Source organism: Moschus berezovskii, chromosome 12 (assembly GCF_049115385.1).
Source record: "Moschus berezovskii isolate FMDL1 chromosome 12, NW_MosBer_1.0, whole genome shotgun sequence".
NCBI lineage: Eukaryota > Metazoa > Chordata > Mammalia > Artiodactyla > Moschidae > Moschus > Moschus berezovskii.
In genome coordinates, this window is record NC_142471.1 from 35,634,868 (window position 1) to 35,658,966 (window position 24,099).

Here is a 24,099-nt window from a genome sequence, read left to right on the forward strand (position 1 = left end):
TGGCCTTCCTGACCCTTGCTCCTGGTTGTGAAAGCATGAATGTGGGTGGGGGTGGAGGGTGGGGAGAACATCACTTTTCTTTTTTGAAAAGGAAATCAAAGTCCTTCAACAGCTCCCCAGCCTCCACTTCTCCCCTGCAGTCTTCACCCACACTGAAGCCTATATGATCATCCGGGAACATGGTCTTAACTATGGTGGTCCCTTGCTCACCCACCTTCCGAAGCTTCCCCACCTTCAGAAGCTCCCCACCACCTCTGCCAGTCCTTCTGACCTGAGGCTCTGCTAAACAGACAGAGGCCCCAGTCCCATGTTCAACAGCCTTCAGGGTCCACCAAGCTCTCTCAGGGATTTCTCCGAATTTCTCAATTGATGGCTAAGCTATCTGATACTCAGAGAGGTCAAGCAACTTGAAACTCAAATCCAGCTCTGGTGATGCAGTTAGAGTTCATGCCCTACCTACAGAGGGGCCACGATGCCAGAAAGGAAGCTTCAGGAAGCTGTGTCCCTCAGCTGAGGAGAGCCTGGGCCCTGTGTGGTTGGGGAAAGGCAGGGAAGGAAGGAAGATGTCTAATGGTGAACTCTGAAGGCAGACCAGTGTGGTGGGCAGAGACCAGACCATGAATCTGGGGATCTGGGGCCCAGTCACCCCTGCAGGGCCTCAGCTACCTCCTGTGGGAAATGGAGAATAAAGCTCCCTACAAGGCACAGGTTCTCGAGGGAGTGTGAACACCAGGTCGGTGCTGCCGACACTTGCTGCCTCTGCACTGGATTCAGAGGCTCTGGGCTGGGGGTGCAGCCTTCGGCCCCAAACCCACCCACAGTCACAACCCATAGGCAGGCTTTGCAGGCCCAGTAAACAACCCCTCACCGCCCTCGACAAAAGGAAACTTTTTTTAAAAAAAGCAACAGAAACATCTCTGTAGGCCGCCTGTTGGTGACGGGAAAAGGAGCTTCAGAGAGGAAAGAGCTACTGGGGGCGGAGGCCAGACCGAGGCAGCAGAGAGGAGAGAAACAGAGATCTGATAAGGAGCTCTGCTCTTCAGGGTCCGGGGAGCAGGGGAGGCAGGCTCAGCTCCTCCTCAGTCCCTGCAACCAGGGAGCTGGGGAGTGGGAGTCTGAGATCCCCCAAGGTAGCACTCAGCCCCACCTGCACTCGGCCACAGGATTACAAAGCTCAAGCATCTTCCCCTGCCTTGGGGCAGGCTCTTACCCTGGATACAGGAACCAGCCAGAGGCTCAAAGTTTGGTGGTCCCTTTGTAGGCATGCATCCCTGGCCTGGGGCCCGTCTCTTGGAGACCCAAAGGGTTCAGTGTCCCCTTCCCCAAAAGAAGGTGCTGTCTACAGGACAGCATTAGGATACGGTGTCAGCCTGGGAATCAGGAGGTTCAGGGCTGTGGGCTTGCCATGGGGCCCTAAGCAAGTAGCCCTAGGGGGCATGGTGGAGATGTCCCAGTTTAGCACTGAAAGTCTGCATCCCAGGGGACCCTTTGGTCCTGGGGAAAATGTTGGTCCCCTTTGCCCCTCTGGGCTGGGATTTCCTCTGCTGAGACTACAGGACTCTCCCAGCTCCCTGCATGGCCTTCTCGAAGCCTGAGGATTGGGCCGGTCCTCTTGGACAAACTCACAGACTGTTTGAGAAGATGGGATATGACGCTGTCCCAGGGAACCCAGATGGCCCCAGGACAGACAGGCAGAGGGAGCAGGTATCAGGAACCGGAGGGCAAGCACATCCATGCAGGCTTGGCATGACCTGGGCTTCACGGAGGAGTCTTACAAGCACAGAGGAGCAGGGAGGGAATAGCTTCACCCAGGCTGAGAGGCCAGACAGCAGAGTAAGCAGTGTGCCACGCCCTGGACTGAGCACTGGTCGAGATGGGGCCCCAGCGGGCCCTCCAGAGCCCTGCAATTGAATTTCTAAATGCACTGCCTGCACTCTCTGAATCCCCCTACTGCACCCACTGCCAAATGATTTGCATGAAAAAACAAACACTTAAAAACAACCCATAACAGACCACAAAGATTTTTTTTTTTCAAGATGGGCTTTTCACAGAAATTAAAAGCACCCAGCAGGGCTCTAAATGCATATGCCCACATCTCCAAGCTTTCCAGACTCCCTGTGCAGCCCACCCCAGCAGAGGCAGATCCTCCAGGAGACACTGAAGGCTGTGCAGAGACAGCATCCAAGGACCCACTCACACCCCAGGGCACAGGGAAGCTCCACCTGGCCTTGCCCACCTGTCAAACCCACTCCCTCAAAGCCTCTCACCAACAGTTGCAGGGATGGCAGGGGAGTCATTAGTCCATCTTAGTTTCCCATGCCCAAGAGCCCTCATACTCTCTAGTTAGGCTGCCCTGAACAAGACCTTGTTGAGCTCTCTCTGAGCTTCAGTTACCTCATCTGCTAAAAGAGGGCAACAAGGCAGTGTAGGGGAGGATGGGTGTTCGGTGCATGTGCCAAGTTAAGGGGTGAGTGGGCTTCCAAGAAGCCAGTAAACGCATTTCTGACCCTCCTCTGGAAACCACAAACTCCACCCCCAAGAAGGGCAGTGAGAGGCAGGTGGGGGCAGGGGGTGCGCACTCTTACTTGCTGGGCTGAAAGCTAGGCCCAGTCCTATCCAGAATTCTCCACTGGGAGGAGGGGAAGGGCCACGCAGGGCATGAGGGCAGGAGAGCTAAAAGTGAATGCTGTCACGTCCCTCTGGCCGCCTCGGCTAGTCTGGGGCCTCGGTGGGGTCCAGGGCTGAATGCGCCCTTCCTCTCTCCTCAAGCACTTGCTAGGCTCTTCCGACCTCTCACCAGGTCAAGACACAGGATTCTGTGCCCCATCCCGCCCACCATGTGAGTTACATGCCCCCGGGGTGCTCTGTGTTCTCAGTGACCTTAGCCCAAAGGTCTCTGTGATTCCATTTCCCTAATCCATCAACCGAGGCTCAGAGAGGCAGGGACTTGCCCAGTATAAAGCACAGCATCCTCAGAACCAGGGCCGACAAGAGATCCAGGCACCTGACACTGCAGGTGAAGGCCCCAAAGCAAAAGACCTTGGCAGGAAAGGGGCCCTTAGGAGCCACCAAGAGTCCTGAGCGGAGAGGAGTGGCGTGATTGTGGGTGGTGGGAAGTTGGCCTGAGGGCCTTGAGTCTGGAGCCAGTGAGACCAGCAAGGAGGTGCAGGCAACTGCGGGAGCCAAGATGAGTGTGGGGGCAAGGGACGTGGGGAGGGCAGACCCCTGTGGCTCTCAGTCTCTGGGGACTCAGAGTTGGGAGGGGGAGGCACAGGAGAAGGGGTGGGGAGGGGAGGGCCGCTAGAGTGTGCTCACAGCACTCCAGGCACAGCGCTGTCTCCCCTGCCTCCAGCTCACCACGCGGTAGGCTCAGCGGGGTCATCACCCCACTTTCCCGGTTGGGAGCAGCCGGGGCTGGGCTCCCTGTGTGCCCCTCGGCCAGTGTGGGCTGGGTCCGCTCCCCACTGCACATCAGGCTCCTGTACCTACCTCTTTCTCCAGGCGGCTTCCCCATGCCAGATTGATGAACAACGTAATAAAGGGGGCAATCACATTATTCCTGAATGCATTTTAATAAAAATCAAATAAAAGCAATTATGTGAATTTTCAAGAGGATCACCTCTCCTCCTTTCCCTGAGGTAGGAAACAGAATGAATTCAGGAAATCATTAAAATCAGAAACCCGAGCTGCGCGCCACTGCCATGCTGGCAGCTGTCACACAAAAGCAGCAGGGAAACCCAGTCCCCAGGGGCAGCGCGGGTGCCTTTCTTTAGCTCTTTGAGTGGAAATTCCACCTATGGGTGAAGAAGGGTAATTAAGGGCCAGGAGAGAGGCTTTGAATCCAGGCTGCCTTTGCAGCTTCAAAAGGGCAGTCTGAGGACTCCCCAAGGGACAGCTCTCCAACCTGGCAGCTCAGGGCTCAGAGTGGGTCCCCAGATGAACACACTCTCACCTCTGTAAGGGATGTGTAGCTCTCAGCCCAGTCGGGGGCCACAAAGAAGAAGTCCCTCCAAGGGGCAACAAGTACATGTTCTCTACTCCCCAGCATCCCCAACATGGGCTTTTGCAAGGCCCTTCCCTTCCAATTAGTCATTCTTGCTCCTCAAACTGATATGCTCCTTTGGGGCTGTGGATGGTGAGACCAGAGGACACAGGTGACACAGGCAAGGTCGCCCAGCTGTGAGGTGGCACCAAGACAGAACTTGGTTCTCCAGAGGCCCGGAGGCAAGTCCAAGTCCTGCGCTTTAGGCAGTCTGGACACAGAGAAGCCTGGCTTTGCAGGGCCACTTCCAGGAACAAGCGCTGATCACCTGACTGCTATCACCTGGGCACTGTCCTGGGCCACAATCTCTACATACGGAGAAATGACTGTGTTCCTCCTTTTGATACAGGGTCAGGACTTAGTTCCTGCCAGGTGAGGCGGCCTGTGCACAACCCTGCAACCAGAAAAAGGAATCCTCAGTGTGGACAGAGCCATCAGAATCCACAGCCAGTTCCTAATTGCCAGGCTACAGGGCATCCTCATCACAGAAAAAAGGCCTTCGTCCATGGCCTTCCGGGGTGCATTTGGGCGCTGGGGAGAAGAAAGACAGAGATCTTTCCTTCCAGCGGCCCCCACATTCATGCTGGGTAACCCATGTCCCCCTCTTACCTGAAACACAGGCCAACGGTACTCCAGAAGCAGCACCTAACCACCCCTAAGATCCTCTCCCTCAGCCACGGGGTCCTAATTCTCAGATGGAGGCAAACTGGACCCCTGGCAGACAGAGGTCCCCTTTAGGGCAGCCTGAGTTAAAGGAGCAAACCAGGCTGGGAGGCAGAGGGTCAGCACTGGCTATGTCTGACCTTAGGTAACTCCCACAGCCTCTCTGATCATGCATGTGTGTGGGTGTGCACCCATGTATTTGTGTGTGCACATGTAGGCATGTGCATGTAACTACTGGAGCGGGGACAGTGCCCAGTCCCCAGTTCAGACGCTTGGCTCTGCTCCACTATGTCTGTTCTGACTCAGGTCAGAGTTGCCCTCAGTCCCTGCTGCTGCTAACAGTTATGGCGCCCTCCTACAGGACACTCAGGGAAATATCGCCCCAAAAAGTGTGCTCTCCACCGGCTGGGAGTGCGGAGGAGAGGCCAAGTGATTGGGAAGATTCTGGGCAGCCCCTCCCAATTGAGGTTTCCCTTGGAAATAGGGGTTTCCGGCAAACCAGAAGCCCTGTGCCATCCAGCTCCCGAGACGGGAAACAGCACAGAGCTTCCAGTTGTGTCCCCCTGTTTCCATCGGTGCCTCTTTCTGGTCTGCTTAAAGGAAGTGGAGGCAGTGGTACCTGGCTTTAGGGCCAGTGCATGGGGGGAGCAGGACCAGGAGACGGCGTGCAACTCCCTCAGGGGCCAGCTGCCCCTTACTCTGCTCTGGCCAGCCCCTCAGGTCTTGCACATAGCAGGCACTCCATAAATGTGAGTGTGTGATGCTCAGAGAAAAGATAGGCTTGTCTAGGAGGGGGACTCGAAAGCAGGAAAAGGAAGTGCCCCTGCCCACTCCACAGACCTGTGGCCTTGAGGCCACGTGCATGTATGTGTGCGCAAGCATGTACGTGAACTTGTGCGTTCCTATGACCACACATGTAACTATCGGAGGGGGGACACTCAGTTACGTACCCACTGGTCTGCACATGTGACGTGTACACACAGCAGATGGATAAACAGGTAAACAATATCCCCAAGCCTCTCCTCCCTGCCTTGCCTTCAAATCCCCCGTTAAGACAGGTCTTGGAGCAAACAAGCTAAGACCTTGGAGGTCCAGGTCCATGGGGTCCAACGGGGAAATCCATCTGCTGTGCCTGGGGTCTGGGAATAGAGGCTGCTGTTGGGAGCTACTAGAACATCTGCCTTGGGATAAGAGCTGATGGAGGAATGCCAAAGGGCTCTGGCAGGGTAGAGGGCACATTCAACTCTGCTGAAGAGGGTGAGGAGATGGGAGTCACAGGGAACATCTCCCAGCAAATAGAACCTTGGAGCAGGACCTAGAAGAAGCTGGGCTTCCCCAGCAGAATGGATGGATGGAGGGAACAGCTTAGGCAATGCCCTTATTCAGGCAATGCCCAGCTGCCCGGGTACCCACCCTGCTTCTGCTGGCTGTACCAGCAAGAAGTGTCCTTTTCAGAGCACTTCCAGGAGAAGAGGGCAAAACAGGGTATCACACTGCAAATAGACCCTGAGTAGGGGACTAGTGCAGAAGTCAGCTCCTGTCACACCCCTAACATAAGGGGTGTGAGCTGGCCCTCAGAACTCCCCCTCTTGCCCTTTAAAGAAGTCACTTTCCAGGGAACTGCAGCATATAATTCAATGTCTCAGAAGTACAGTTAGCCCAGGGATCCCTCATGTGTGCTAAAACCTTGTGTTAGAGAGAGGAAGGGAACAATGAACAGGCAGCTTCTCTCTGGGAAGCAAGGGAATAGGCAGGGCGGATTTTCACCAATGTCCCTAATGCTCCACTTCTTAAGTGCAGGGGTCATGAGCATTCATATAATCTGCTTCATGACTACAAAGTCTTTTATATGTACGGAATATAATGTAATAAAAGGTTTAATTGTGTTTATGCTCACATTTATGAGGTTGTTCCAAGGCCAGGTTGGCTGAGATGCCTCTACATGATTACCTGAGCTTGCCATCCTCACAGATGCCCTCTCCCCAGCTTGAGGCAGTGTAGGGGCTGGACTCTTGTCCCAGTTCCACTAAGTCCATAGAAGATTCCAGTCATTCCAGGTTCAGCTTGGAAGGTAGGCGACAAATGCCCGGGCAACAACCTCTATGGGCTTCAACCTTCCCCTCTTTGAGCCTGTGTCCTCTCTGTACAGTGAGGGAACAGACCAGCTCAGTCCTGGGTTTGAACCCAGATGTTATCACTGCAGCTCAATGGCAGGCAGCAGTTTCCTTGCCTGGAAAGTGGGCCCATGACAAAGCTGCCGTGAAGAATGGGCAGAATGATGCTTGAAGATACAGTTGCTGGCATGCACTGTGCTGTCCTTAGTCACTCAGTCATGTCCGACTCTTTTTGACCCCATGGACTATAGCTCTCCAGGCTCCTCTGTCCATGGGCATTCTCCAGACAAGAATACTGAAGTGGCTTGCCATACCTGCCTCCGGGGGATCTTCCCAACCCAGGAATCGAAACGGGGTCTCCCGCATTGCAGGCTGATTGTACTCCATAAAGCAAGGGTTTCTTGCTTTTGTTTTTCAGCCACCGGAATAAACCAAGACCCTCTGTGGAAACAGGAGATTGGAAGACCTGCGCTCTGGGTCTGGACCCACCACTCACTGGCCCAGAAGCCTCTGGAGGCCTCACTCTGCTCCTGTGTAAAATGGGAACCCCAGGGCCCTCTCAGAGACGAGAGAAAATGAGAAAGCTCTGGCAAAGAGAGTGCATTGTGAACACCAGGGTCAGTAACCGGAGCTCTAATCCCCAAGACCCCTCCCCAGAGGAGAAACCCCTGTCTGCCGCGAGGGGGATATGTCCGGAGCTTCACCCAGGCAGCCCTAATCTCAGGCCAACCCAGCGCCAGCTCCCGCTCAGAGTTAGGGGCCTTGGCTGGATCAAAGGCGGAGGGAATTAGCATCACAGAGAGCCCGGGGGAGGGGAGGCCAGGATTAATTCATTCTCCTCTTCCTGCTGTTTCTCCAGCAGCCTGTGGAGTTGGGGGAAGGGTAACCATCCATCCCCAAGCCCCTACCACACCCCCAGGCCAGTTCTCACAGAAGGAGCAGGGCAGGGGCAATGATTTGGGCGGGACCTGCAGTGAAAAGGGGGATGCTCTGTGCACACGTCTGGAGTCAGTGGTTTGAACAGAGAAGAATTCAGATGCATGGGCCGGAGGGACATCCTCAGAGGTGGGACTTGGGGAAAGGGGAGTGCCATGTGAGTTCACAGACCCCACTGTGTCATTTCAGGGACATAAAAGAGTGTGTGTATCTACAATGCTGAGACGGTGAGCCTCATGTGTGTGTGTCCTCGTGAATCTGGGTGACCAAGGTGTCAAAGGTGCAGACACATGGGCACATGCGTGGACAGAGGAACCTGAGAACTTTGAAATGAACAGAAAGGAAAAGTGAGGGGCCTCGAATTGGAGTATTTCTCACAGGGAAACAGCTAGATGGTGTCCAATGACAATCTCACAGGCCCTGCCTCTAAGTTCCATGGGCTGTCTGCATTCCTCAGGCTTTACCTGTCCTACCAGGGAACTGTCGTGGGACCACCAGAAAGGTTGACCTTTCTGGGCCTCGGTTTCCTCACTTAAAACGTGGGTAATCATAGTGTGCGTGTGAGAATTCAATTAGTTAATAGAAGGGAAGCAGTTACAACGGTCCTGGGCACACAGTGAATGCCCTCAGGGATGTGTCAGTTCAATTGGTGCTGCCTGGAGGGGGCATGGTGGGGCTGAACCAGGCTGGCCGGAGGAACAGGGTCAGCCCAGAGCCTGCCAGGAGCTGTCCTCGCTGAAGCCTGGAAGGAAGGTTGCTTCTAAGCCAGCAGAGCAGGGCAGCCTCTGGCAGTGCTGGGAAAATGGAGCATGAGGTGCTGGAGGAATCACGAGGCACAGCCTCGGCCAACTTGGCAGGCTTGGCACTCACTGGCCGTTCACACAGGGCTCCTCCTGCCTCCTCGCCTTCTAAGGTCTCATCTCCCCGACTCCTGCACCTCCCACCCACATCCTGCCCCGTGAGTGTGAGGCACATCCCTCCCACCGGCCCTGTTCATCCTTCACCTGGCTCATTCTTCATGCCCATTTTGCAGGTGGTAAAACTGAGCCTCAGAGAAATGGATGGACGGGAGCAGGAAGCAGAGCTGGACTCAGGAGTCTCCGAGTAGATTACAGAGAAATAAAATGCCAGCCTGGCCCCTAGAGCAGCCCAATCGGTTCTCAGCTCTTCAGGGTCTGTGCTGGGTTTCAACGTCCCTAAAACAATTCCCTCGACTGTTCCTGAACACAGACTAGGCAAAGACACCCCCTTCCCTGACGTTCATCTTGCCTTTTCCATCCCACCCTCAAGAATGAGGGGAAATGTCTAGCCTGACGCCTAAATGAATCCTCCTGTACCTCTCCCACCTCTCCACTTTTGCTCCTGCTGTTAGGTCTTGCCCATCCTGGTCTGTCTTCTTTATCCATCAAGGCCCAAGGCAAATGCCACCTCTTCCATGAAGCCTTTTCTGATTGCCTTGTCCATTAGTGGCCTCTCGGTCCTCTTCCCCCCAGGGACCTAGAGACATTCTTCTCAGCAGTACTAACCACTTACCTGTTGGGAAGTCCTAGAGGGCAGGCCAGGAGCATCTCCATACACACCCACTCCCACCCCACAGGTCAGGACAAAGATGTCCACAGGCTGTGGTGGACCGTGGGTTCACACACTCCCACATCACTCTAGAAGACCCTCTGGGCCCTTGTACTGTGGCCATGTGACATAGCATTAACAGCTAAGGCTCTGGGGCAGATTTTCCTGGATTCAAATCTCATCTTTCCCATTTACTACCTGTGTGACTTTGGGCTTTTACTTAGCTTCTCTGAGCCTCAGATCTATTAACAGGAATAATAATAGTTATAGTTCCAAGGCCACTAAGTTGTTACCATTGTTGTTATTATACTGTTATTGTTATAACCAGGATAATACAAAGAGACGCTAGACACAACCTTTGTCCCAAAGAGGATGACAGTCCAGACAGAAACAGGAAAGGAGGTTTACACTTCTAAGCTCATTTAGTGGTCAAACCACCTTAGTAGTTGTCATCAGCCCCACTTTACAGATAAGGAAACTGAGGCTCCAAGAGGTGGCGTAAGCTCCCAAAGGCTCACAGCCCTAAGCGGCAGGGCTGGGATTCAGGGCCAGGTCGTGTGGCTCCAAAGTCCACGCTCTTTCAACAAGCCCGCGCTGCCTCTCAGTCTGGCAGTGAGATAAGCCGTGTACACAAATAGCTGTAATCCAAGGTAGAAAGTGATAAGTGCCAAACAGGGACTGATAAAGGCTCTGGGAGGGTGGGGCTCTGGGAGGGAAGGGAAGGGGTAGAGGTCAGGGCGGGCTTCTGAGAGTGGGTGTCATCTGAGTGTAGCCTCCAAGGTGGACAGGCTGAGCAGCGAGACTTTCCAAAGGGGGTGGGCAGTGTGAGCAGACATGGGTCACTGGGTACCTAGTGCAGGTCCTGTCGTGTCATCGAGGCCCAATAAATATTTGAGGAAGGGAAAGGGGGGAGGAAGGAAGGGAAAGGGGATGGAAGGAGGAAGAGAAAGTGGGGGGCGGGGGGAGAGACAGAAGGGAGGAACAGGGGATGGAAGGAGGGAGGGAGGCTGAGAGGGAGGGTGGATACACCCTGACCCCATTTGGCCCAGGAACTACCCCTCTCACTGGGAGACAGGGTCAATTCCTCCAATTCTCTGAGGGGCTTCAGGGAACCAAAGGACCCCGTGTTCTATGACACCCCAGAGAAGTAGCTCAGCATTTCCAGGCTGGAGTTCCTGACAATTAGATGTTTTGCTCAATAACAGGAAGAACTTCCCAGCAAGTAAAGTTGGACAAGGCTTCTCTGTGGGGTGGGGCAGTGGTGTGTTGGAGCCGGTTCTGACTGGCTCACAGGAGCCAATTGTTAAAATTTTCAGGAACTGCCTGACCTGGTTGATATTAAGGCAGCTTAAAATTGTCCATGGTGGGAGTATTTTATACCCTGGGAAATCGGCAAATACAACAAATCCGGTTTTCCCTACCTTGGAGAGCCAGCTGTTAAACATTTACCAGCGCACCACAGGGCATTGTCTGCTATGTAAGGGAGCAAGCTCCCTGTTTCCAGAAGGATGCAAGCAGAGACAGTTACTGCCTGGGGAGAAATGAGGCCAAGGGGTTCATCCTTAGTGAGGAGACTCGGATTGGATGACATCAAAAGACCTTATTTTTTGGCTCCAGAGTCTATGAAAAGTCAGGTTTAAGAGAAAAAAAAACTTAATCAGGGTAATTATTCATGCCAGGAAATTATTAACCACTTGACTCAGAGGCTGGGAGTAGGGCATGAGGAGCCACAAGCTTGCAGATTTCACAGACGGAAAGCCCGGTCCAACGTCACACGGGGAGTCAGTGGCAACACAGGGGCCAGAACCCACGTCTGCAACCTCCCGGCCAGAGCTCCTCCCATGGGCTGGGCCGGTGGGCAAGCAGGACAGGCGCAGCTTCTTGCACAGTTTGTCTGGGGTCTTTCTCCTCCACTAGAATATAAGCTCTGTGACAGCACAAATCACACCTATTTTGCCACTGTTGGATTTCCAGTGCCTAGTTTTGTGCCAGGCACTCAGCGGGTATTCAATAAATATTTGTTGAAAGCATCAATATGTCTGAGATTCTTTCTCTTGGCAGCATTTAGAGAGCTGGGAATACTATCGTCTGAGGCCATTACCACTCGGGTCCCCACTCTTGCTTAGTGACATGGAACCAACAGACCAAAGGAAGGGTCTGCCCCTTCCTGTACGACTTTGACCAAGCCACCGGGCATCCCGAAGCCTCGGTTTCTTCCTCTGCTGAGTGGGTTGCACAACCTCTGCTTGCCTCCTGAGGCTGCTGTGGCATTCAGGCAAGAAAGAAAATGGTCTTTACAGACTGTAAAGTCCCGTACCCACTCGAGGAAGGTGGGAGATCGGGAAGCTAGCTTTGCTAGCCGAGTCAAGCCCAGGGGCACTGGGACAGTGGACATTGGGTAGTGGCTGTCACTCTCTCACAGGTGACAGCTGCGAAAACCTGCGCCAGACCAGCTCATGGCAGGAGTAGGGTGCGAGGTTGCAAAGTGGAGCTCAAAGTTCTAAAGGGGCAAGTGAGGGTGGATGAAATGAAGATTAAGGGGAAATTTGGAGAAGGCTTTTTCTCCTAAGACCTAGCTAGTCTCTTGAGCAGAGGGAACAGGAGAATCAGTGAGTTTAAAAGCACATGTATCTCTGAAGTGCTGTTTGTCATCCGCACCCCAGGCCGTCCCTACTGCCTCAGTGGGTGAACTGAGGGTTGGTACCTGACAAATCAGGTCAAGGGTGGGATGGAAAACCCTGGCATGTTCTGAAATCAAACCAGTGTTCCAAATGATTCTATGGAGGAAAGATTTCTGTGATTCTCCCATACAGGTATCCGCAGGCCCCTCCTAGTAGGGTGGGGGACCGGGCTGGCAGGGAGAGGGGCCAGGCTCACCCCAAGCTGTGTGGGGCAGGGGGTGGGGGCGGTTGGCGGGGATGAGGAAAGCAGGCAGGGGGCGTCAGTGCCCCTACGGCCCTCCCAAGTGGCATCAGATTTTCACAAAGAGCATGAGGGCAGTGGGAGGCTCAGCGCTGGGGCTAGGGAGGCAGGTGGAGAGGGTGCCCGCAGAGCATGAGCCTGGGCCCCCAGTGGGAAGCAGAAGAGAAAGGCCCTGTGTCAGCAGCCTGGCCCCTGGGCGGCAGGCTCGCTCTTGGCTCCTTTCTGTTCGGCGGGATTCTAGTTGGCACCAGCTGCAGTCAGGAACAATGCCTGGATTTCTTTCTTTCTTTCTTCCTTTTTTAAAAAATTCTAATAGAGGGGAAAGAAGGACCAGAGCCACTCACTGAACAGCTCAGCATCATGGAGGCGTCTGGGACCATGTGTCCTTGAAAAAGCACAGACACAGGGACCCTACAGCTGGCTGCAAGATGCAAGAAGGCACATCAGGCTGGCAGCCCAGGGTCTCAACCTGGCTGCTGCCTCAAACTTGCCGTGTGACCTTGGGCAGGTCCACGCTCCACTCTGGTCCACGGTCTCCCCAAGACCTCCAACAAAGCCTGCTTACCAGGCCTCATACGATGACCATTAGTTTCTTTCTCCCACACTATGAGAGAGGCATTTGGTATAGACAGTCCTTCCTTATAGCCTGTGAGCTCCCAGAGGGCTGGGTCTGGTTCATCCTTGTGTGCCCCTGCATCTCCTGAGACACTTGATCACCCATCAGTTTTCAGCAGCAACATTGGGTGCCAGGATAAACCAGTGAGTCATCCTACGGCCTGCAGTCCCCAGGAAGGGGACATGGGTTCCCACCAGATAACCTCCCCGACTAGTGAAGTGTCACACCAGGCAAATGAAATGCTGTGCCTCAGTCTCCTCATCTGTAGAATGGAGACATGCATACTAATAATCAGTTCACGTGAGGACTAGAGGAGTTTATACACAGTGCCTGACACCTAGTAACAACTTACCAAGTCGTTTCTATAACAATGACAATGCTGTGGGCACAGAAGTCTTGGGGGTGAGACCAGCTACACAGCAGATCTGCCAGAGTTATCTGAAGAAGCTTCCCAGCAGGTGGCTGTAGATGTAGCCTGAAAGGCTGGGAGGGGTGCATCCCAGGAGGCAGGCAGAGCAGGAGGACAGTGTGTGTATAATGCAGACAATTCAGCATGGCTATAAGACAGGGTCAGAGCAAGGGGTATTAGAGGCCAGGCAACTGCTAGCCAGGTGAGCAGGGCAGATGTTGAGACTCTGAGATCTTTTCCTAGCCCCTCCAGTACCCCCTCAGGGTACTGGAGCTGTCAGGAAGGAGATAGGAGGTTTGAGCTTCCTCCGGTCGCTTGTCCCAGAGTACCCATACAGTGCAGGACTCATGAGCTCCTCCATCACCCACTCTGGGAGCACTGGTACAAGTGAAGAATTGGGAGACCTGGTTCCTGTCCCAGCTCTGACACTTTCCAGCTGTGTGGCAATGGGAAAACCACCGCCTCCATCTGAGGCTCAGTTTGGTCACCCATAGAAGGGCTGCTGCAAGTTTGAGGGTGAGAGGCACCCCGTGGAAAGAGGTGTTAAGGCTGTTACCTATCCACAGTCCTGGACAGCTCCCTCCACACACAGAAATTCTCCTGTCCCCACCTGGCCAAAAGGGGGCCACTGAGCGCACTCCCCAAGGCAGCCACCCGCCCCCGCCAGACCCTAAAGTGGAAGCCTAAGACCTACAGAATTGCAGGACGCTCCAAGGCAAAAGTACCACTGGACGTTCCCCGTGTGCCACGCACTCTCTTGATGGCAGATGGGGAAACAGAGGCACGGAGTCTGCAACATGCTCAAGCCACCAAGTAAGTTGGGCAGCTGGTTGAGGTGCGTGGGTTGGGCTGGGCTGGAAGTCCCAGCTCTTGAGGGAGACTCTCAGCTTATTCTCTGAGGCCCCCGATGGGAAGAAGTGGATGGTGGGGGAACTGGAACCATGGGGCAGAACACCGTGACAGCAACTGAGAAGATAACAAGCCTTGTGGAAGGGCCGGGGAGATTCAGGGTCTGGAGGCTGGGAAGGTAGGGCCTCAGAGAATGAAGCGGGCCATCTAATTGGAATACAGAAAGGAGGCAAGCCAGAGGAGCCTTCTGTGCATGTCTGCTCTCGGCCAGACCTGATCGCCACCCACCCTTAGAGGCACAGAGTTGGGTAGGGACCAAATGTCTCCTGGATCCAACCAAGGGGTGAAGACGAAAGGTCTTCCCCATTACTCCACCACCCCCAGAGGGCCCCACGACTGCCTGGTGAGCAGGTCTTTACTCCACCTGTCTGCACCATAGCCTGGGCCTGGTGAGGAGATGAAGACTAGTCTCCATTCTCAACCCAGAGGCCCAGCCCAGACCTCACCCACTGAGTAGCTGCGAGGTCCTGGGCGGGTCACTTAAATCTCTCTGAGCCTCTTTCCTCAGAGGCAAATTACACCTTCTGGCTTGTGGAGAGGATGTAATGAGAGACCATTTCCCAAGTGTTCCCTGAACAGTAAGCACTCAATAACTGTGACTCTCCTCCAGCGCCTTCAGCCCTCTGGCTCCCTTCTAGGGACAGGGGTGTGAAGAACGGAGACAGAGGAGGCAATCCTGGAGAGGCAGGAATTCACCCCCACTGGTGCCAGGTCCCTGCCCGCCCCCAGCCCACGGAGAGCCCCCTGTTTGAGGGGGCCATAGTCAGGACACCCTACATAAGACCTAAGCCACTGCCTTCCTCTCGGCCCCCCGCTCCCCTTACCCAGGCCTAGGGAATGACCTTCTTTTCCTGCTGGGGGCTCCCTGGAGGGTGGAGGGTGAGGAAATTAATAGCACTTAAGTCTGTTCTGAAGGTGGGTGTGGGCTGGGCCCCACACTGGTGCCCACAGGCCAGCCTCCTGCAGCCTGCACCGTCCTGCTGGCCACTGAAGCTGCCTGTGAAGTCAGGTGATTTATGGCCCTGCATGGGCTGAGTGGAATCCGTCTTCCAGCTCCCAGTGGCTGGGAAGTGAAGGCACCATCCTCTCTGCCTCACCCCAGGCCTCCAGGCCCACAGAGGCCAAGGCCATGAAGGTGGGGGCTCAGAACACACAGTCCCCAAAGAGGCCTGATTACCATCATGAAACCCTGCTCTTGGTTTACAGAGGCCCAGAGAGGGCTAGCTACTTGCCCAGGGTCACACAGAGAGTCTAGGAATGAGGATATAGAGCTGGGACTGAGAGACCAGCAGGAAACTTTGTTAATAAGGACCTGAGTTCAACTCATGCTGACTTTGGACAAGTCCCTCACAGTGCAGTTTAACAGCACCTAACTCAAGACAATGTGAGAATCAATGAAATCATGCCTCAGAGGCCCTCAGCATGCTACCCAGCACACAGTAGGCACATACCAAGTCACAGCATCTTCCAAGAGCCCATATGAATCCAACATACCTTATTATTCCTCAAAATTGGAATAGGGACAGCAAGTGTCTGAGTCTCAAGAACTGGAGCCCAGGGTCCTCAGGAGGCTAGGGTAGACTCAAGGCTGAGCTGAGATTTCTTAGAGTTACTGCCATCAAATGCCATGCTTGCCCAGCTGGGAAGAGCTGAGATTACCCCTGGCTCCATGCTATAGAGAGCTGGGCCCGCTTTGTGTGCTGGGCTTGGCTCCTCTGTCCTCTTCAATCACTCCCTAGTTTCCAGATGCAAAAGGAACTGGCAAGGGAGGTGGGAGGGGGAGTTCTTCTGGACAGGGCTTTTGAACATGAGTGGTCACCCCCCAGGTCACCTGCATTCCCCACTTTTCAGAAGTAGCTATACCTTGTCACTCGCTAAGAGATTTGGACAAAATGTTTAGAGAACTGACTGAACACCCTGACCGAGGTGGTCAGCAAAGCAATAGGAGCTGGCCGAGTTCTCAGCTGGGGCTTGATTCTTGCCCTTCAGGTTCTTAAACACCCAGAAACTCTGTCCTAAGGTTTTGGACCTGTGGTAGGGATGGCTTTCTGGCTGCTGCAATGCTATGGATTTTGGGGGGCAGGGTGGAGGGGTGGTGGAAGGAAGGCAGCTGTTGCTCCAGCCACCTTTCATCAAGTGAATCACCTTTTCAGCACCTTTCAGCACCAGGTCAGGCCTTCAGGGGTTTCTCAGCTTACTCTCATTTCCCAGCTTAAGGAACTCAGGCCACCGTGATGATGAGGGGTGGGTGCTGTGGGTGCCCTCCCACAGGAATGTGCTAGGACCGTGCTCCCTGGTGTCCCTAGAGGTCTCAAAGGTTTTCAGACCATCCACCATCCCCAGGGCTGCTCAGCTGACACCTGTGTGAGAGCAGAAGCAAAGTAGCTGCCTGATAACAGTCCATGTGACAAGTGGAAAGACTAAGGCCCAGAAAGGAGTACCTAATGGCTTAGGGAGGCAGAATTTCCCATGGGAAGATCAAGCAGGCTCCCAGCATTCTCCCTTCTCCTCCCACCCCCAGCCCTGTGGACCTGAGCTGCAGTCCTCTGAGCTCTCAGGAATCCAGGCTGAGTTTGCTGGCTGTCAGAATAGCTGTAGCCTTGAGAATGAATTCAGGGCTGGCAAATTCATTTGGCCTCTTCTCCCTCCGGTGGTGGAAGGAATGATCTCGCCGGCCCTGAAGGAGTTCAAGCCGAGGTCAGAGAAGCCCTCTGACGGATGTTCTAAAAAGAGGGTTGAGGGGGGATGGTACTCCGGCCTGCTCCCTCGTTGGCCCCGGGTCCGCGCTGATCCCTGCTCAGGAGGCCTGGGGCCATCCTCGAATCTGCGTGGCACGTTCGCTCTCCCAAGCGGGCCTCGTCAATCAGGCAGCGGCCCTAGCGGGGCCAGTAAGTCTTCCGCTAGTCTCAGGCCCCCGGGGAGACCCCCGCCTCCGCTGTCTCCGGGTGCCCGCCTCCGGCCCCCCCAACCGCCCCCAGCGGCGGTGTCATTGTTCTCTGACGTCACGCAGAGGCCCCGCCCCTCGACCCCCATCCCGGCTCCCCGGCTCCGGCGCCCGGCGCCCGAGACCCAGCGCAGCCCCGGCCGTGCGAGGCTCCCCCCACGGCCCGGCCGGGGCTGCGCCCCCTTGCGCTCTCCCCAACTTGCCTTTGTTATTCCAGCTCCCTTCCTCGCCTCGCCTCCAACACCGCGGAGGATTGCAAAACGCGGAGCGCGGAACCGCCACCACACCTGGAATCCGAAGCCGGCGCCGAGCCGAAGCCTCCCCAGCTGGCTCGGGGAGGGGAGTGCGCGCGTGCGCGCGTGTTTGTGTCCAACCCGGGTTGCGCGGGCGCTGATTATGATTTGGGACTGAGGGTACCGCAGATCATGAGTAGGGGGGCTGAGGGGAAGGGGTATGGAAGAGGACGTGGAAGGATGTGTTTATATGTGTACCTGAATGTGAGGATTTAGTGCACAGGGAGATGTTTTGTTTTTTGAGTGTATGTGGGTTTGTACAGTGGTGTGTGCGCGCTTGCCATGTACACGGGCATATTTGTGAGCGCAAGAGTACGTGTGCGTGGGTGCGTGTGCGTGTGGAAGCGTGTTAGTAATACTGAGTGTGGGTGCAAACGTGTGCCGTTTGGGTAGGACTTTCCGTGTGAGGGGCAGCGGACGTGAGCTGAAGTGGGTGCCCACTTAGATGCTCTCAAGGGTGGGTCAGCCCGGGGAACCCCGCGAGCGGCTGTATCCAACAACACCTTATGAGTGCCATCATTCTCCCCGACTCTTGAGACAGTGCAGAGCCCTAAGCCGGAATCCTGCGCCACCGCTCCCTTCTCGCCCGCCCAGCCCCAGCCCCCGCGGCCCACCGCCCGCGCGCACTTTGGGCCTGGGATGCTCCCCGCGGGGCCTTGGGGAATCCGAGCGCTTTTGGACCTCACAGAGTGCAGGGTACAGACCAGCGCTCCAGCCTCCTCCAACATTGCCTTTGGTGGGAGGGGTCTGGCTTCCTCAGCTCCCCCCACCCGCCAGCCCCCGGGCTTTAGGAGCAACCCCAAAGCCTTCTCCAGCGGAAGGCTTTGGCAATCTCGTTAGCAACTCGCTCAGCCCTAGTACTGGTACCTGACAGCTTTCGCAGCCCCGAGCGCACTCCTGTCGGGGGCGTGAGAGCAGAGCGGGGGACACTCCGGTGAGACTGGTGGTTTCAGCCTCCTTCCCAGTGTGAACACATCTTAGGCTCAGCATTTCTCTCCTGCTCCAAACTTGCTGGGGCAGCTGGGGGTGAGGTCGCAGTTAGGGAGGGGGTGGGTGGGAGCGTCCAGGGAGCAGTGGAGGGAAGAGAGAGAAGGTGAGTGGGAGTGGGGGAGTGGGTGACGCACGAAGCCTATCAGAGCCCTAGAGGGGAAAAAGCTTGGAGAGCGCCCAGACCGAGAAGCTCGGAAGAAAGGGAGAAAAACAGGGAAAGGAAAGGGAGAGAAAGAGAGGCGAAAAGAGACCGCGAGAAAGGCGAGACCGCAGAAAGCGCTAGGCAAGCAGAGCTGAGCGCTGGCGGCTGCGGCGCCGCGCTCCGCTCCTCCCTCCTCCCCCAGTTCCGCACCGGCTTTTGCCGCCGGCCGGCGGCGCGGGGCCCTTTGGAAATAGAATAGCCAATGTAATCTGACACTTCAACTTGCTCGGCTCCGGGCGAGTTGATTCACTTACTCACCCCCTAACGCCGAGTTCCTTTTCACTGTCTGTGGACATTAAAAAAGCGAGCGGCGGCGGGCGCCCGGGAGAGCGATCGGCCAGGCGGCGGGCGGCGAGCAGCGACCGGGCGGCCGAGCAAGCGAGCAGCGCCGGCCCAGCGCGGTGACCCCAGCCCCGGTCTGCGCGGAGCAGAAGCCGGCGCGGAGCCCATCTCGGCGCCCTCGCAGCTCTTCCCGGCCGGAGCCGGCCCTGCCGGGCAGCGGTGGCTGTGGCAGCGGCAGCAGCGGCGCTTGCAGCACCGGGTAAGTTTGGGGCCAGACCCGGGCGTCCGCTGGCCCCAGGCCTTCCTCCCGCTCCCGGTGTACTCCTGGGGTGCGATCGTGGAGCGCCGGGTGCTGGAGCTTTTTCCTTTTTAGGATCCGTCGGGACCTGGCGAGCCGGGCAACTGCCCGGCGGCCGAGCTCCGCTGCGCTCTTCTTGGCGACCCGGGGCCGAGGCCCAGGCGACCGAGGAAGCCCGGCTGCGCGGAGCCGGCTTGGTCTACGCGCGGGGTTCGGGGCTCTTCGGGTGTGCGGGGCGTGAGTGCAGTTGTGCGCGCGCGGACCTGGTGCCCGCCTCCTGCCGGCGCGCCTGCAACCCTGGTTCCATACACCCGGGGGCCGGGCAGGACCAGGATTCGGAAAGGGAGGGAGAGAAGGACCGAGGTAGGATCACCTTGGTCTCCCTCCTTTCCTTTGGAAAGAAGCGAAGTTGTGCGCCTGTGTGTAGGAGAGTCGCCCGGGAAGGCGCCGGATTTCGGGGCGGCAAGGGGTGGTGGTGGCAAGTTGTGCATCTGAATTTCCAAGGGAAACACACACTTTTGTAAATGGGAGTGGGGGGCGCGGTTAAGTTGTTTGTGTGCAAATTGCCCGGGGAGACGCGGTGCACCGTACTAGCTGGGAACGCCAAGGGGTGTGTGAAGGGTCTCCCGGTAGCTCTTTAGAAACCCGGGGAGCCTTCAGGCCAAAGCCTGGATGGGGCTGCCCCGACCAGGAGGGGAGCCCAGGGGGAAGATGAGCGTGTGTGTGCGCGCGCGCGTTGCAAATACGAAAGTAATTTCCCCGTGTTCTTTCTTCCTCTCCGTCTCCGGCGGCGGCGGCCCCGGGGGAGCGGGAGGCCGGCCGGGGCGGAGGTTGGGGGGCCGGGCCGGGGCTGGGGCTGGAGCTGGGGTGGGGGGCGGGCTCTGGAAGCTTGTTTCACATTCCTGGCGTCTAGGCTGGTGGGGAAACAGTAGGGAGCGCGGCCTCGGCGTCTAGGGCGCGGGCAGCGGGCGCGCGTCGCCCCCTCGCCAGGGACATCTGTCCAGGAAGCCAGCCGGGCGAGGAGAGGGCGCGGTGCGGAGGGCAGGCTCCCCGCCCCGGAGCAGCGGGGGCGCGGGCTAGGGGCAGCCGCCTTCCCGGCCATTGTGCGCCAGCAGATTTTCACGGGAGACTGCCCCGGAGCCGCCGGAGAAGGCCGGGAGCCGGCCTCAGCCCCGGGTTTAAAAGACACTCCAGGAATGTAAACAACCCGAGCCGGAGGGCGGGCGGGCGGGGGCGCGCCAGGGCTGCCGGCCGGGGCCCCCGACCCCTCCCCGGGGGACAGCCCGATGGCAGGGCCGCCCAGCCCGACCCTTCTACCTACCACAAACTTTTTTCTCCCTTGCCTTCCCTTCCCACCTCGCTCCTCCGGCAGGGCACTGAGTGAGGGCCTCTCCGCGGGCGAGGACCCAGGGTGCCTGGCACCCGGCACCTGACCCTGGAGGGCTGGCGGCCGGGCCCCTGCTTGGGTGTCCAGAGCCCCGGCCGGCTGCCTGGGAGCCGCAAGCTTCCTGGGCAGGCAGTGCCAGAGTAACTGGGGCTCTGAAAGCCTGCCTGCCTCCCTCCCTCCCGCTGCTTCTTCCCCCGCTCTCCCCCTTCTCCTCCCCCCTGACTGCTTTTCCAATGCCCTGACATGAGGGAGGAAGATTTAACTTGGCAGCCCAAACAAATGTTCTCTCAGAGGTCCTCCAAGAAGCTGGCGGCTGGGCTGGCAGGGTGAGGGCACTGCTCGGCCAGCCTTTTTCTTCCTTCTTGCTCTGCCATAGCCATTTGGAGCCCCCTGGGTGGACAGCCTAGGGCATGGGAGAGTAGGGCCCAACCCTTACTGATTTAGAAGGGCAGGGGAAAGCTGCTTCTGGAACCCCCTGGCTTCGCGTTGGGCAGGAGCTGCCTCCTGGTGCCAAGGGTTTTCTGGAGGATTTTCTTGAGCAACAGTTTGTCTCCTTGCCGCAACCCCGGGAACAGGGCCTGGTAGACCAGAGGGTTAACCAGTGCCGTCTCCTCCTCCCTCGTCGGTGTGAGGACAGGCTGGTTACACAGGGCAGGGCAGGAGGCCAGAGGCTGTTCCCAGAGGTGCCTGGGTTTGCTTATTATTGTTTCTTGAAGGTAGAGATAAAGAGGCAGGCGCTGTAGCTGGAGAATGGGCAGCCTGGCTGGTGATGAATTCTGACTGGCCTTTGCTGCCATTTGTAGTGTAGTCCCAGGAGTTTAAAAGTTGCTGTCAGGGAAGTTTAGATGAGGGAGTAAGCCAGTAACTTTCTCTGTCCTGGCTGCTTTCTGAGGGAGTCCAGACTGGGGGAAATTCCTGGTTTCTCACTTGCCCACTGCCTGGGCATAGTGGCCCGGTTCGAGAATATCCTGAGCCTTGTGCTGACCGTTTTGTCTTCAGGTTGAAGATATTGAAGCATCGGCATCAAACAAAAGATGCATTGAAAGCCGCAGAGCACGTGTGACTTTGGGGCCAAGGGAAAGCATTTGGAGGGCGAGGGTGTTTTCTTCTGAGTTTTATGTTTTCAGTTGGGTTTTGCTTTACCCAACAGGACAAAAGCATCTCCTGGTCCCAAGTCACGAGGTTATGAAATGCTGTTTTCACAAGTAAATCTTAGAACTTTAGACTTCGGAGTTGGTGGTAGTGGTGGCCTGGGTGGGATGATGCAGGGAGGCGGGGAGCAGTAGGGAGTTTTCAAGAGTTTTAAATGGTTTTGGGGTTGGGATTTCAGTCATTCGGAGTATGGCTCACAGAGAAGAGTTGGGAATAAGTAATTGCTGGACTTATGGGAAACTTTGATAACTAGTCTTCTCTTTGCTAAAAAAGATTGCTGGCTTCTTTATAGGGACAAAATGTCCCTTTTTCCTCCTAAGGAAAGGGAGAGGAGGAGGAGCCTCATTCCCTTCTCAGCCAGGAGCAAAGAAAAGTCCAGAGACTTGGGCTTTTCCTCTGTCTGTCTCTCTCTCTCTCTGTCCGCACCCCCCCCAACACACTCCCCTAGTGACAGCATTATCTCCATCCCTGGTCCCCAGAGATGTGCCCCAGCTTAGGACAGGTGTCCGCCATCGATGGAAAATTGCAGAGACAAGGACCCCACTAAGAGCAGTAGACTTCACTTTTTTCCTGATTGACAGAGATGGGGGTGGGTAAAGAAGGTAGGCACTTGGCAGCCTGCTGTGTCCTGAGAGTTTTGTCACAAAAGTCCCCGTGTGTGTGAAGTTCTGAGTTCTCTGGCATTGGCCAGCATCCAACAGGCAGCCGTGACCCTCGTCTCACGTGAGAGGTTGCTATAAGGAATTCAGGCACCAACAAGTTAATTTCCGGAAGCTTCTCTGGGTACTCTGTCACAGAACCAGGAAGCGGGGCCTGCCAGGTTCTGACTGAGTCCCATACGTTTTCATTCATAACTTTGCTCCCCAGGGCCCTAGCCTGGCTCCTATCACCACCTCATCTTTATGAGGCTCCTTAGGTTTTGTGTGGACAACAAAGGCTGGGCTGCTGTAATTACCCTGAACCCTGCTGCAGCCTTGCCTGGTGACTGCTCTGACCTCTCAGCAGGACACAGTGGCCTCTGTCCACGCCCTCTGGGTGGAGGTAGGGGGTGGCTCTTTATCCCTAGAGCTCTACCCTGATGACGGGGGAGGCAAAGCCTGCCTAGGCTAAAAGCTCCAGGGGTGATCCTGAGGTTGGGCCCTGTGGCCCTCAGGGAAGATGAGAGGCTGAGAAAACCAGTGCTAAGCACAGGCTCTGAGAAAAGAGTCCAGAAACCTGTCAGGATTATGCAAACATTTCCTATCACCTGAGGAGATAGGGGAAAGGTGTCAGGAGGCTGTAGCTGGCTGGCTGCCTCAGGCTCATAGCTTTACTCAGCTGGGCCTCAGTTTCCACATTTGTAAAATGGGTCCAAAGGCAGGACCACCCCACCCCCAACTCTGATCCCACATGGTTGCAGTGAGGATGAGGCAGATATGGGTGTGAAATCCCTGGATGTGTGTCCCCTGAAGGCCTGGAAGGCTGTGGGTGCAGAATGGATGGAACACCAAGGGGTTAAATTGGAGGTGTTAGAAGCATTTGCCAATTACCGCTCTCCCATACAAACCTCCTGGAAGCTTATTGTCCAGCTTTGGCTTGCATGCTCCCCATGACAGGGTGTTCACCACCTCTGGGCAACTTCTGCCTTTAGTGGAGAGCTCTGACTATTGGCATGGTCAGCTGCATACCTTCTGGAAATCAACCTTTCCTGACCCTCTCTGGGCTTAAGGAACTAGGGGTTCTCCAGACCACAGACTCGCACTTTGATGAATGATCCCAGTTTCAATAGCAGTGCCCAGAAAGGCCACACTTCACTGGGTCAAGAGGACACCTTTCAATTGGCTGCCTCAGCCCTTATTGGGAGTGACCTGTGGGGAGCGGCGGGGGGGGGGGGTTCTGTCTTAGGGGCTCACTGTCACTTGTCTGCTTGCCAGCTCTGCCTCCTGGCACTTGCCTTAGATCAGGTAGAAGAAGAAAGGAGATACATAGCGGGGAGTAGGGTCGGGTCAGGGCCCTAGCACTGCTGGCGAAGATACTTCCTGAGAGTCTCAGTGTGAGGACCATGGCCTGTGAGAGACCCTGAAATGTGTCAGACAGTTCCTGTTCCTTAGGAGCTTCCAGCCCAGCAAGGGCAGGAAGATCAGTCCAGATAAATAATTAACCACCACCGGCTGGCTGCCTGCCATGGGCACATGATGACAGTAATAACCACAGCCCCTCGCCTTTGTACAGCACTTGGTGGATTAAGAAGTGCTGTCCAACTTTGCCTAACTCCAAGAGCAGTGGCGGAAGCTAGCTGCTATTTAGAATCAGCCCCATTTAGCAGAGAAGAAAACTGAGGTTCGGGGAGGTGAAATGACCCCTGCCACAGCCAGGACTCAGTGTCAGGCCT

General features: G+C 56.1%; 1 long non-coding RNA gene across 1 annotated transcript in view; it reads right to left on the reverse strand.

The window, feature by feature from the left end:
• The window catches only part of LOC129555674 (uncharacterized), a 137,367-nt gene extending 120,230 nt beyond the window's left edge, over positions 1 to 17,137 (reverse strand). Inside the window, exon 1 of the long non-coding RNA XR_016038748.1 lies at positions 16,712 to 17,137. This is a non-coding gene — a long non-coding RNA (uncharacterized LOC129555674). The remainder of the gene's footprint in view (positions 1 to 16,711) is intronic.
• Positions 17,138 to 24,099: the final 6,962 nt, after the last annotated feature.